Below are 12,535 nucleotides of genomic sequence, written 5' to 3'. Positions count from 1 at the left end.
GAGTCTCTTCACTCATTCAACCAGGCCCCACTTAGGCCTTCCAACCCCCAGCTAAGAATGCGGGGGGGGGGGGGGGTGCTCAAGTTCCCTACCCTTTTGGTCCCAGTGGTTGAGGAGGAGAGGAGCAGGTCAGTCCTTGAGATAAGTGTCTTCTCAGGGCTCCAAGCAGATGATTGTGCTGCTCAGGCCTGGGACAGCCCTAGCTTTCCTCATAACAGATAACCTTGCTCCCTGCTGCTGCCCCCTCAACAGGGCAAGAATATTGTCCCGGTGGAACGACGAGTAGAACTGAGCACCAGCCCACCCATGGTACAATAGCAAGCTCCTCTGGATCAGCATTCAGTCCTCTTGGTGCTGGATCTCAGAAGGCAGTGTGCCTACTTCGGGCAGTGGGACTGAAACCTCCAAATCCCTTCCTTGGGCAACATTTAATGTGTTTTCCTTCCCCAGTCTGGTTTACCATCTTCATCGCTTTCTATTCACTGTGTTACTCACATGCAAGATCCAAACCCGTCCCAGTCTGGTTACCTCACTGCTCATTATTTGATCGCTTCAGCAAACTTTAATATCTGAGCTTTGATTTTCTCACCCAAAACCTCTGCACAGACAAGCGAACCCTGAACAGACCCTTGATTACTCTTCTGGAAATTCATTCACAGCTACAGAGTCCCACTTCCATCCACATGCTGTTTTCTGAATTTGAGCCAATTTTCTAATAATTTTACTTCCTTCTCATGATTTTACCTTTTAGTCATAATCATTAGCACGGGAACTTATGTGCGCTTTGAACATACAACATATGACACCCTCTGTTTCTCTCATCTTCCCAGGCAGGAATTCAAAGTACTCAAAGAAGAAAGTCAAAAGAAACCCTTCCCCTCATCATCCCAAGCTGACATCAAATTAAACAGTTTCTAGTTTTTCCCTCATGGCTAATATGGGGCTTCTTGGCCAATAATTGCTTCATGCACTTTGTGGCCTCTTGTTTAAGATGAAAATTGTTGTGTCCAACTTTCTGGTCCTGAAGAATTAGACCTGATCTTACAGAGATGTCCACCCCCTGAAGAGGGCCCACTCAAGACCTATGCACCACTTCAGTCTCACTTAAGCCAACACAAGAAAAACTCTGCTTCCAGAGTTCAGTCATTCCTAACCTCTCTGTCTCTGAATCTGTGGTGTGCTTTCTGACACTGGCTTAGAGAATCTCAGCCATACACATGGGAATGTTTCCAAATATTACATTTTCCATTGCACTACCAAGAACATTTCCTTTTTTCTATAGTTTACTAACTTCCCCAGGATTTTGTATGTTGACAGATTTTTCCCCTTCGCTCAGCCTCCTTCTCCAGCTCAGATTATTCAGTAACACCATAATCATAGATATGGCATCACAATTGCTTCCATGTTGATGAATTCGGATATCATACACACTGGATTATGAAGATATTGATTGGAATGGACAGGTTAAGCAGAAGGTAGCTTTTGCCACCCAAAAATATCTGTGTGATTAACAACAACATGAAAAGGAGTGGAGACAACTCAGGAGTCTTTCATGGGGTTCTGATGAAAAACCACATTGTACGTGAATTTAGTTCTCATGAAGGTGTCATATTGTAAGCCATGGAGAATAACAACATCTCTTTATCCACATAACAGGTACAGCATGAGCAACAGCAGTTCCAGGATCCCCCATACATCCTCTACCAATGTATTCAGCCTTTCCCCATCTTGGAGAGACCACCCCTAAGGGGAAAAAGGACTTTCAGTCTCTGAGGCCAATTCCATCCCTGGCCTCTTACCCAGACTGCCAAAAGGGGGCCAGTTAGTTCCCACTGAAGGTGCATGCTTTGTAACGTAAACGAGAACAGGACTGAGATGCACCACACTCATTAGACTTTGGAGTCACTAGATAAAATCTATTTTTACTGTTTTCCTGAGTGTGGCTGAGATTTTGAATGTGTCCAGTCATTCCATAACAATTTGCATATTTCCCTACATTCTCTTGAGCTCTTCCCCTACCTTATCAAGAAATCTGATCCCTGTCTCTGTCAGCTCCCTTTCCTCTTCTGTAAAAACAGAATCAAAATAACTGTTAAACGAATCAGCCATTACCTTCTCCCATGTCACCAATTCCCTGATATCATTTTGTAATGGACCAATTTTCTCTGTTATCTTCTGTCTGCTCTGAATATATCTCCAGAAGCTTTGACTATGCTTGAAAATACCCTCTCCAATTCACTGCTTGATATCTCTTTCTGCTCCTCTAATTGCCCTTTTCACTTGCTTCTAAATTTTTGTACAAATCTCCCAATCCCCCTCCTTTGCAGGTTGTTAATATATAGTTTATAACTTATATTTACTAACAAATTATTGTTTAAATAATACATGGCAGAACATAACTGCTGTGTGTTACCTCTGATTTCTCACTCTCTTCATCAGACAAGTCCCATTTTAACCCCCCTGATTAGCACATGGCCCACTTGCTCTTACTGCAACTTACTAGTATTTTTTACTTCTCTTGCAAAACATTAACATGACTAATTCCAGCTTTGCTAGAAATCTGTCCTCTGAAAAATTAGCGCAATAAAAGGGATTGTACAGTAACATTCCTATCTAGCTTTTTCCGGGCCACGTGTAGAGGAAACAAAACAGTACTACTATACCAAAGAGAGGCCTGGTCCACACTACAGCGTTAAATAGATTTAAACAGCGTTAAATCGATTTAACGCTGTACCCGTCCACACTACAAGGCACTTAAAATCGATTTTAAGGGGTCTTAAAATCGATTTCTGTACTCCTGCTCAACGAGAGGAGTAACCCTAAAATCGATATTACTATATCGATTTAGGGTTAGTGTGGACGGAAATCGAAGTTATTGGTCCCATTCTTTTACTGAGCTACCCAGAGTGCACCGCTCCGGAAATCGATGGTAGCCTGGGACCATGGACGCACACCACCGAAGTAATGTGCCCTAGTGTGGACGCATAAAATCGATTTTATAAAACCTGTTTTATAAAATCGATTTTATTAATTTCGATTTTACTCTGTAGTGTGGACGTGGCCCGAGATGGGGCCTAACCTGAATAACAGTCAACAGCAAACAGGAGCTCTCGTGACCTTAACTCTTTTAGAATCGTGAACTACTTACATTGCTCCTCACTCCCACAGAGCCCTTGTGCTATTGACAACAGCAGGGTAACATGTATTGTTCACCACACACAGCTTTTTAAAGGACTTGCTAGAATTACTCAGAACTTCCATTTTTTTTCCATTTCTTCACCCAGTTTTTTTATTTTAGTCTCATATCCTCCCTGACTCAGAAAATATTCTACCTAAATACTGCAGTAACTTTCACAAGTCCTGAATTGTATGTTTTTCGAGATAAAGTATGAACTAAAAACAGGAGGCGTTAGAGTATTATTAGAGTAACAAAACCTCACACACAGATTCTAAAGGCAAAGCTCTCCCTGAGGTCAGCGAGAGTTTTGCCTAAGTGAAAACCTATTAAGCACTTTGGGGTTTGGCCCTCAGTCTGGACTGTAAACTGAGCAGACTCCTGCTGGACCGTAAGATCCTTGATACAGAAACTCTCTCTCTATATTTGTTTTGTACTGAGCTGAGCAAATTGTTGCTAGTTAATTACGAAATAGCAATTAACCATTATGAAGCAGTATTCCTCCCCAACATCACTGCCAATGTAAATGATATCCTGCCATTGGAATATATTCAGGGTGTGGCTACTGGCTCTGTGGAGTCAGCAACCTGCCAACAACACAGCAAGCCAAACCTCCAGAAGATACAGCTGCATAGCCACATACCCCAGAGCTTCACTGTACCTGGAGATTAGAGCTCTCTCCATACCTCAGCTCAGAGAGCAATATATCTGACTTTAACCAGTGCAAACCTATCTTCCCTGGAGACAGGTGTTAAAAAGAAGATACAATTAAGGGAAAGAGCTGTAGCTAGAAAAAGCCATTAACTAACAACATCCCAAACCCTTCAGTCAAGGGTTAAAGAAAAAGGCATCAGGATTCCATTCAAGAGCAAACTGTCACTATAAAACAGACTATAGATCTCTGAGGCTGACAGAGAAAATAAAATGTCTATCAGTCATTCTCTGACTTGTCTGAGAACATATTGTAATTTCTTCCCCACTTCATACCTTTTCCTTTCAAGAAAGGTGGATGCCTCTTCTGGCCAGCCAATGTCGCTTTTTCTATTCCACAGAATAACTTTGTTTAGACTTAAGCAGCATGCGCTTCAGCTGTACTTCACCCGTCTTACTTCCCCACAGTAGGTCTCTGGGACATAGAATTCCAAGCCAAATTCCAGAGGGGATTTTGCATTCCTACAAAATCACTTTTCTTAAAGAACTTGTGTGGCTTCCCCTAATATTTATCCTGAGGAGTCTAGTGCCTGTACTTCAAAGCTAACAATGTAACTCTATTTATCACACATATCATTTTCTACAGGACTAGGTGCAGAGTAACCTGACTGCTCTGTTTCAACAAACTGTAGGAGGCAATTCTATACTCTCGCCAGAAACAGTTTGGTGTAGAGGTTCTCTCACTCAGTACCTCCGTGATTAAAATATCCAGTGAACAAAGTTCTTGGGTTCTTTATAGGTCGCATCTAGGAAAGAACTTTTGGATCTACTTTTTCACAACTGCCTTCAGGTCTGAAGTTTAGAACATCTAGGAGCTACCCAGTTACCCTGATTGTTCCTATCTTCTTAATCATCATCCTAAACATGGAGGAAACAAAGTGGCACTATTACACTAAGAATCTCCCTTTTTGATTTCAGGTCATACCTGTGCATTATGCTCTTGGTGTGTATATTATAAAGTGTATATAGCACAGTGCGACTGGGAAGAACCAAGCAGACTTCAAAAACTCAGTTTGTTTCCTGAAGACTACCCCACCTCAAAGCTGCTGTGTATCCTCAGTCCATTGGAAATATTCCTATTGTATGAGAAGCTAGTATCACATTTTCATCTGATTTCTGCTGTGAAGAGACCCTGGGGCACACCCAGTTTCCCAGCTCTTACATAAATGCTATTTCAAAGCATAACCCAGGAAAATGCCTCCATGGAAGAGCAGAGAATGCAGAACAGTGGAAACCAGATGACAACAGTTAGCCAGACAAACTGGTCATAGGGCCCTCTGTGGCAGCAGGAAGACTCCTCAGCTCCCAGGGTCATTATTGTAGCAGTTTCGCATGGATAAAGCAATGAAAAATCAGAGAACATACATGTGTTGGGTCCTTCCCTACAAATTATAGTAAATAGAAAGTGAAGAGCCGACAGCTTGGCTTCACTATCTGGCTTTTCAGTTTAGCTCAGCAGGGCCTGATACATTGAAGTTGATGGAATGGCTGAAACAGGTTCTCTGCAGAGCAGGCATAGGTAGACTCTGAAATCCCTTCTTTACTTGCTATTGTTAAGAGCTGTCAGTATGCTAAGTGCTCCAGGAGAAGCCCTGGCCCCTGCAATGAGAAGCTAATGGTCTAAACAGTGGGACAGCACAAACAGATAGGACGAGCCAGAGAGGGGTTCTGCCTTAGATCATCTTCGTTTTGGCCATGTCTGTCTTTCGAGAAACGTACATGGCTCCTATCACTGTAGAGTCTGAACACCATAGGTGGGTAGCAGCACTTTTATGACAGGGGATAGCAGCATTTCGGGGCTGCATGGCAGAAGTCAGCATTGAGCAGACAGTGAAGGGAGTTAGAAGGGAGCTTGGTGCATTGGGATCAGAAGAGTGGTTCTTTCCAGGTGCATGGGCCAGCATGGCAGAGTGAGACAAGAGCACAGCCGACAAAAGGACTGGTCAGAAATTACAGGATGGGGTGGAATAATGCAAAGTCCTGAAAGTAAGAAGGATACACCTGATTCAGAGGCTGAGGGGAAAACTAGAGAAGGGATTCCAGTAGGGGAGACTATGGTCTGAGCACTGGCCAGGAAAGATAAACTTTGCTGCTGCGTTCTGAATGGACTACAGGGGACCGAGATGAGATTCAGGGAGGCCTGAGAGGAGGATACAGAAGTAACAATTATCTGGTTTAGAGATTCATTTCTTCCTGCTCAGATGCTGAGATGGGACAGCATTCAGTGCAGATAATATTCATAGATTCCAAGGGCAGCCAGGACCATTGTGATCTAGTCTGACCTGCTGCATAACACAGGCCAGAGAATGTCCTCATAATCAGGGCTGGCTTTAGGCTGATTCCCCCGAATCGGGCCTCGCGCCTAAGAGGGCCCCGCGCCTTAGCTGCCTTTTTAATTTTTTTTACATACCCGGCGGCAGTCTGGGTCTTCGGCGGCACTTCGGCAGCAGGGGGGTCCTTCACTCGCTCCAGGTCTTCAGCGGCATTTCTGCAGCAGGCAGTCTGGAGCGAGTGAAGGACCCCCTCCCACCTAAGTGCCGCAGAAGACCCGGACCACCGCCGGGTATTCAAATCGGGCCCCGCAGTTCCTGAAGCCAACCCTGCTCATAATATGCAAAGGACTCTCCTCTGGTGGCACATGTGACTTATTGTCTGGTCAATGGTAGCATGTCACGCACATCTATGTACTGTAGCGTTTGGGAAAGATATTTGCCTTAACAGTCCACACAAATTCAAGTACAAACAATAATACAATTATTACTATCGTGAAATATTGTTCTCTTTTCAGTGTTCCAATGGAACCATGTTTTCTAATAAGATACACACTGTCCCTTTGTGTGAATGTTTGTGACCTACACCAATCAGTTTATTTTCTATTTGCCTTCTTGCTTTTATTTTTAAAATCTTTGGAAATAAAGGCTATTCCATTGTCTGTGCTGATTTTCATCATTTCATCTCAAGTGCTAGAAACCAGATTCTTTCAACAGAGGTTTTCCAGCTATGCAACTCTGTCCAAATTAACTACAAACTGAAAATCATCAAAGACAGCTTTAGGCACCAGAGAAAGCAGAAAAAGGGCAGTTAAGTCAACACAAAGCTAGTTCCTCTGGACTGCTAACAAACCCCAACACAAGTTAGAGCAGAGGGGCAGTAGGGCTCCCAGGGCCCTTTTCACTGGAATACCCTCTGGCTCTGATCTTGCAACACACACAGTGGGAGTAACAGGCCCAGAAGAAATGCAGGGTCCGATGCCACACAGACTGCCATTTCACATCTTTTCTGTTGGCAGAGTCTGATTTTATTTTCTTGTGTGTTACAGGTCCCAAATTTGCTTCCATTGAAGTTAATGGCAAAACTCCCATTGGCTTCACCGTGAACAGGAGCAGGCTCACAATGCTGACATTAACCTGTTAACTTTGTCTGTGTAGCAGCATTACTGCTGACATTATCACAGCTCTGGGAATTGAGCCAAACAGTACCCTATATAAACTGCGGCTCTTTAAAAAACTCACTTGATAAGCTGATTGTTTATTTCCAGAGGACATTCCCCACAAGACTGCAATAGTTTGTGAAGGTGGGTCAGATTTTGGACACAACTTAGGAGACTATGTAACATAAATTAAAAATAAATAAAATAAAGCAAACATTTGGGAAGTCCAGGACATCACCATTTGGATCTCAAATACTGCAGTCATTGACAAGAGTTTGCTCTTATTAAGATAGCGATTTGTGACTAAGTAAAGCTCACCAGTCAGTTCTCTCTGGGAACTTCCAGCAAGCTAAGGCCATCTCTGAAACCAGCTCTATTATACTGCAGCAGAGGCTCCGTAACAAAGGAAATGTGCTAAATGCCCTACCCTGCCCATCAAAGCTGCAACAGCACTTAGCCTGTTCATGGATTCGTATGACCAAAGTCACAGACACATGAGTACTCTAGCTAGGAGCAGTGGAACTTGCCACTGCCCAAGTGGATAGGATCTGAGGTTTACAGAGATAAAACTATTACGATTATTATATTAACAGAGAAAAAACCCTTCAATTTTATCTCTTTGCAAATGTCCCTCCTGTTACAGTTTTGACCCCTGCACACCGATGGTCCATACTTGACTCCTTGTGGGCAAAAACAGCAGCAAGAGCCAGTTTCTTCAAAGCTACCAAAAAAAATAAAAAAATACAAATTTCCTGCTGTGTTTATAAAGCGATGTTTTCTTCCTGAGCTATATTGCATGGTGGTTTTAATCTGAAACGTCTTTCTAATCGTAGCAGGAGTCCCAATTAGCACATTGGATAATCTTTCAAGTAGAACTGGAGTTTCATGGTCATAGTGAGCAAAGGAAATATACAGCAGCAGAATAACAGGGTAGAGAGAGTGAGCACGCATGCAGGTGCCAGTGTCTGCTTCACAGGCTCCCAGAAGTACCGTTGCATTACAGCAAAACTAGGGCAGCTTTCCTCTGCAATATTTACATTCGAACAGGTCTCCTGACCTTCCAGGCATCACGTGGCTGACACTACAGTAAGGATGGGTGGGGAAGAAGTGAACATTATGGTACACCTTCACCTAGTGAGCTGTAAACATCAAACCACACGCAGCTTCCTATGGGAAAAATATTGTGCATATTCCTGCTTCAAACTGCAGGCGTGTAATTCAACACATATGCTTCCAATGAGGCAGCAGAGGGCGGACTGGGGGGGACCTGCCAGTGACCTACTTTCTTTTGTTGTTGGAAGTGCTGATCTCTATGCAGAATTCAGCAGAGTGCAAGGCAGAGATACTGAGAAGGGCCCAATTCTCCTCTCTTCCACCAGTTTTTACATCAGTGTAACTACTGATGTCAGCCGTTACTCCTGATTTACACCCATCTAGGTTACAGGAAAATCAAACCTCGTGTTTGTAGGAGGCAAACAGATTGCACAGGTGTAACAGAGCAGATGTTGGCCCCAGATTGCCATAAATGAGATTTACCCGCATTGCAACTCTTCAGATATTAACCTTTATCCAGAGGATGCACTGAAAATACTGCAGTCAGCATGCCTTAGTGGCTTAAGACAAAGGAAACCCTTGAGAAGCCCTTACATTACATTTCTGTTTTCATTCACAAGGCAATCAGGCAGGTCTGGGTTAGTCACTGCACTGACCTGAACAAAGCAAGGCTGTCTAATAGATTCAAATGCACACATGTGTGGTAGATTTCAAATGCACATATTGTATAAATAACACAGGCAAGCTTTCAGGAGCACTCCTGCTCCTGCTCCAGCTATAGTAAGTACAGTGGTGTACATCCAAACCCCTACAGCTGTCTTTGCAGTCCCAGGGGTATCCTATGTTAGAATGCTGAGCTGCAGTCCTGAGATTTGGGAGTTAAAGGCTCATTGCAGTCACTGGGGCTGATATAAATTGGTCTTCAGAGAAAAAGAAGTCAGTTGCCTTATGCATAAACACTCTTTGGTAACCTCCTAAAGAGTCTCACCAGAATTTCTCCTCTTGCCTTCTCAGGTACCATGGAAAAAGAGATTGTCTGGATTTGCAGATTTGGGGATAACGTGCTTTTATCTTTAGCTTACATCGTTCATGCTACATAATGCAGTTATTCTAAACATCACTTTCTTTTTGCAATGGTTTAAGAATGGACCATTTCAATTGATTAGTTTTCCCATTATGGATTATAAGTGGAACAACATTTTTGGAACTGAACTTAGGTCCTTGAAATGCAGAAAAACATTAATCTGCAGTGCATTTGTAAACCTCGCAGGCTAATTTCTGCCTTTTCTGATGTTTCACACTCTCACCGTGGGATTTACCTAAGCGCACAGGATGCATCTATATATGGCTGGTGGGTGGAATTGCTTTTAATTGACATTCAGTCAAAAGATTCTAATGATAAAACAATTTCAAATCCACATTTTCATTAAAATCAAAGCCATGGGAAATCATGCTAAGGTACATCTAATGAATTTCCCCTTACAGGACTTTAATGGAAGCCTGCCAAGGGACAAAATCCAGTGGGGCAAGGAAAAGTTGGATAGACTTAATTTTCACCCCAATTCCTAGAGCAGGCTTCACAGCACAAACAAGTCTGGCCACCAAGAAAATAATCCCTTCCATTTGGCAGCAATATCAGTCTACTGGGGAAAGGATAAAAGGCATCTGAAGACGAAAAAAATCCCCAACAATCTCAAACTGTATGTCCATGAAATTAAAAAGGGATCTAGGTAATTAATTGTCCAATAAAACAATCCAGTCTATGTTGAAACAGGGCCATAAGATTTGGAAAAGTCAGAGGTAGATACTTAAGTCACCAAGTCCAGCTCCTTGTCAATGTACATCTTCTAGCATTTTGTCCAGTGTATTTTTAAGTCAGTGAATCAACATTTTTGGTATTCAGTCCAACACCAAACAGCAGCTTTTGGCATTTGCTGAAGATGAATACAAATTATCAACAGTGTTGCAGACTCATGAGATATTCCAGAAAGATGGGAAGTAGCTTCCACCAGCAAACTGACCCTAGAGCATGGAATGGTAACTTCAGAGAGATCTACATAGGACACAGTATGTTCTGTAGCAGCTGAAACTGGACACGTAGGGTTATCAGTAACATCACAGCCTAGCATTGTCCGTTGAGGCAGTGGGTACTGGCCTCTGTTGGCAAAAGGACTAGATGGCCCCCATGTCAGATCTGGCTTAGAAGTTTGTCTGTTTTGGGGATAGCAAAATCCTGGTTTGTACCTTTAATCTTACTCTGCTTCCTTGTGGCTGCTGCAGTGGCGGATTTAGAGTTAGTGGGGCCCTATGCACAGCTTCATTTCCCCCCCCCCCCACCTCAGGACCCAGCCAAGGAAAAGAATATTCTCTCTTATCACCCTCCCCCAACCCTTTTCCTCTTCGTTCTCCTCCTATAAGTAATGGGAAGTAAATGAAAATAAAGTGAAGTACCATGATTGGGGCAGGAGGAGGGAGTGAGAGGTGCAGGCTCTGGGAGGAAGTGGGGTGCGGGTTCTGGGCTGAGGCAGGGGTGTGGGCTCTGGGAGGAAGTTTGGGTGCAGGGTGCAGGCTCTGGGCTGGAGCAGAGGATTGGGGTGCGGGAGGGGAACGGGGGGTAGCGCTTACCTCGGGCGGTGTGGCTCCCAAAGTGACTGGCACACACACCCCTCTGGCAGTGGCTCCTAGAGGGGGGGTGGCGAGGTAGGAGGTCTCCATGTGCCACTGCCTGCAGGCACCGCCCCCCAAGCTGCAGAGTAAGCGCTCGGGGCGGGGAAAGTACGCGGAGACATCCCTACCCTCCAGGGGCCGCAGGGTCATGCCAGCCACTTCTGGGCACAATGCGGTACAGAGGGAGAGAGGTAGAGAAAGCAGGGGCCACCTTAGCCCTGCTGCTGGCACGACTCTGCGCCCCCCCACCAGGGGGCATGCAGAGACATGCTAGCAGCCAGTCACTTCTGTGAGCAGTATGGGGCTACTGGCCACAGTATGCAGGCAGCCTGTCTGCCTGAGCCCTGCTGCACCACTGGCTGGGACACGGGGGCAGGTTGTCAGATTTTTTTCGGTATTTTGGGGGCCCACCTGTCGCTGGGGACCCCACGCTACCGTATGGTTTGTTTCATGGTAAAGCCGCTCCTGGGCTGCTGAGCATGAAGGAACAGAGGGTGGGACAAGGAAAGAAACACCAGCAAAAGTGACCAGGGACGTTCTGAAAAAAACACCACATTGCTACACTTGTTGATTTAGCAGCTTCTACCACCAAGAGTCACACTCAGAGATGTGGGTATCCTGGGACAGACTACATGGCATTGCAGCCAAGATGAGCTACAGTTCTCTCCTTCGGTCCCTTCCTCTCATACTGTAAAGCAGATTGTTTGGTCTCACAGAGAGCGTCCCCGTGTTCGCCTGGAAGGAGCTTCACTTTTTATTTTAAATATCCATATGCTGGTGTATGTGCACATTCCAACCTCAGGATGATATTTACAACAGCAAGCATCCTACAGTATCTTCCTGACTTAAACGCTGATGACTGTCTCATTCCTCTCCCTTGTCTAGAGATTCTTTGCCTGACTGGGGCAGGGATGTAATGAAATTGTGAGTCATGCTCTTACAACCACCCCTCCCTACAAACTCATGGCGATGTCCCTACATGAAAATACTTTAGATTTACACAATCATCTTTGTAAAGCATTTTGTATTATTCTGCTTTTACAGATGGGGAAACCGAGGCACAGTGACAAAGCAACTTACCAGAGGTCACACACCCAGTCAGTAGCAGAAGTGTGAATATAACACATGGCTGCTGCCTCCAAGTGCTACGCTCAATCCACTAAATCAATAGTCCCTTCTTTTGGAGCAAGCATAGTCAACTGCTCCTGAGGGAGCCATTCTGTCACGGATGTTGAGACACAGACAGTACCACGAAGGGACCATACCCCATCCTGAGTAGCCTGTGTGCTGTGGGATTTCCCCATGCATTTCATGGTTTATGGGGGCCTCAGCCCTTGCCGCACAATGCAGGAGAATTTTCACCCAATGGCATAGAGTTTTCCACATAACTGTGTCAGTTGTGCAGCCTTTTCTGAAGGAGGGAGTGATCCGGCCCACAGAGCTCTCATGAGTGTGTGTAATTTTGGACATTCTTGGAGCCAAAAGTCATGATTTTCTAC

General features: G+C 44.5%; 1 protein-coding gene across 1 annotated transcript in view; it reads left to right on the top strand.

Moving 5' to 3' along the window:
* Positions 1-12,535, top strand: part of LOC115636335 (protein ABHD15-like) — a 575,307-nt gene that overhangs the window by 438,276 nt on the left and 124,496 nt on the right. The gene's annotated exons all lie outside the window — the stretch shown is intronic.

This window comes from Gopherus evgoodei, chromosome 17, assembly GCF_007399415.2.
Source record: "Gopherus evgoodei ecotype Sinaloan lineage chromosome 17, rGopEvg1_v1.p, whole genome shotgun sequence".
Lineage (NCBI taxonomy): Eukaryota > Metazoa > Chordata > Testudines > Testudinidae > Gopherus > Gopherus evgoodei.
Note: the sequence above shows the minus strand (reverse complement) of the source record. Positions and strands in the feature narration are given on the sequence as shown.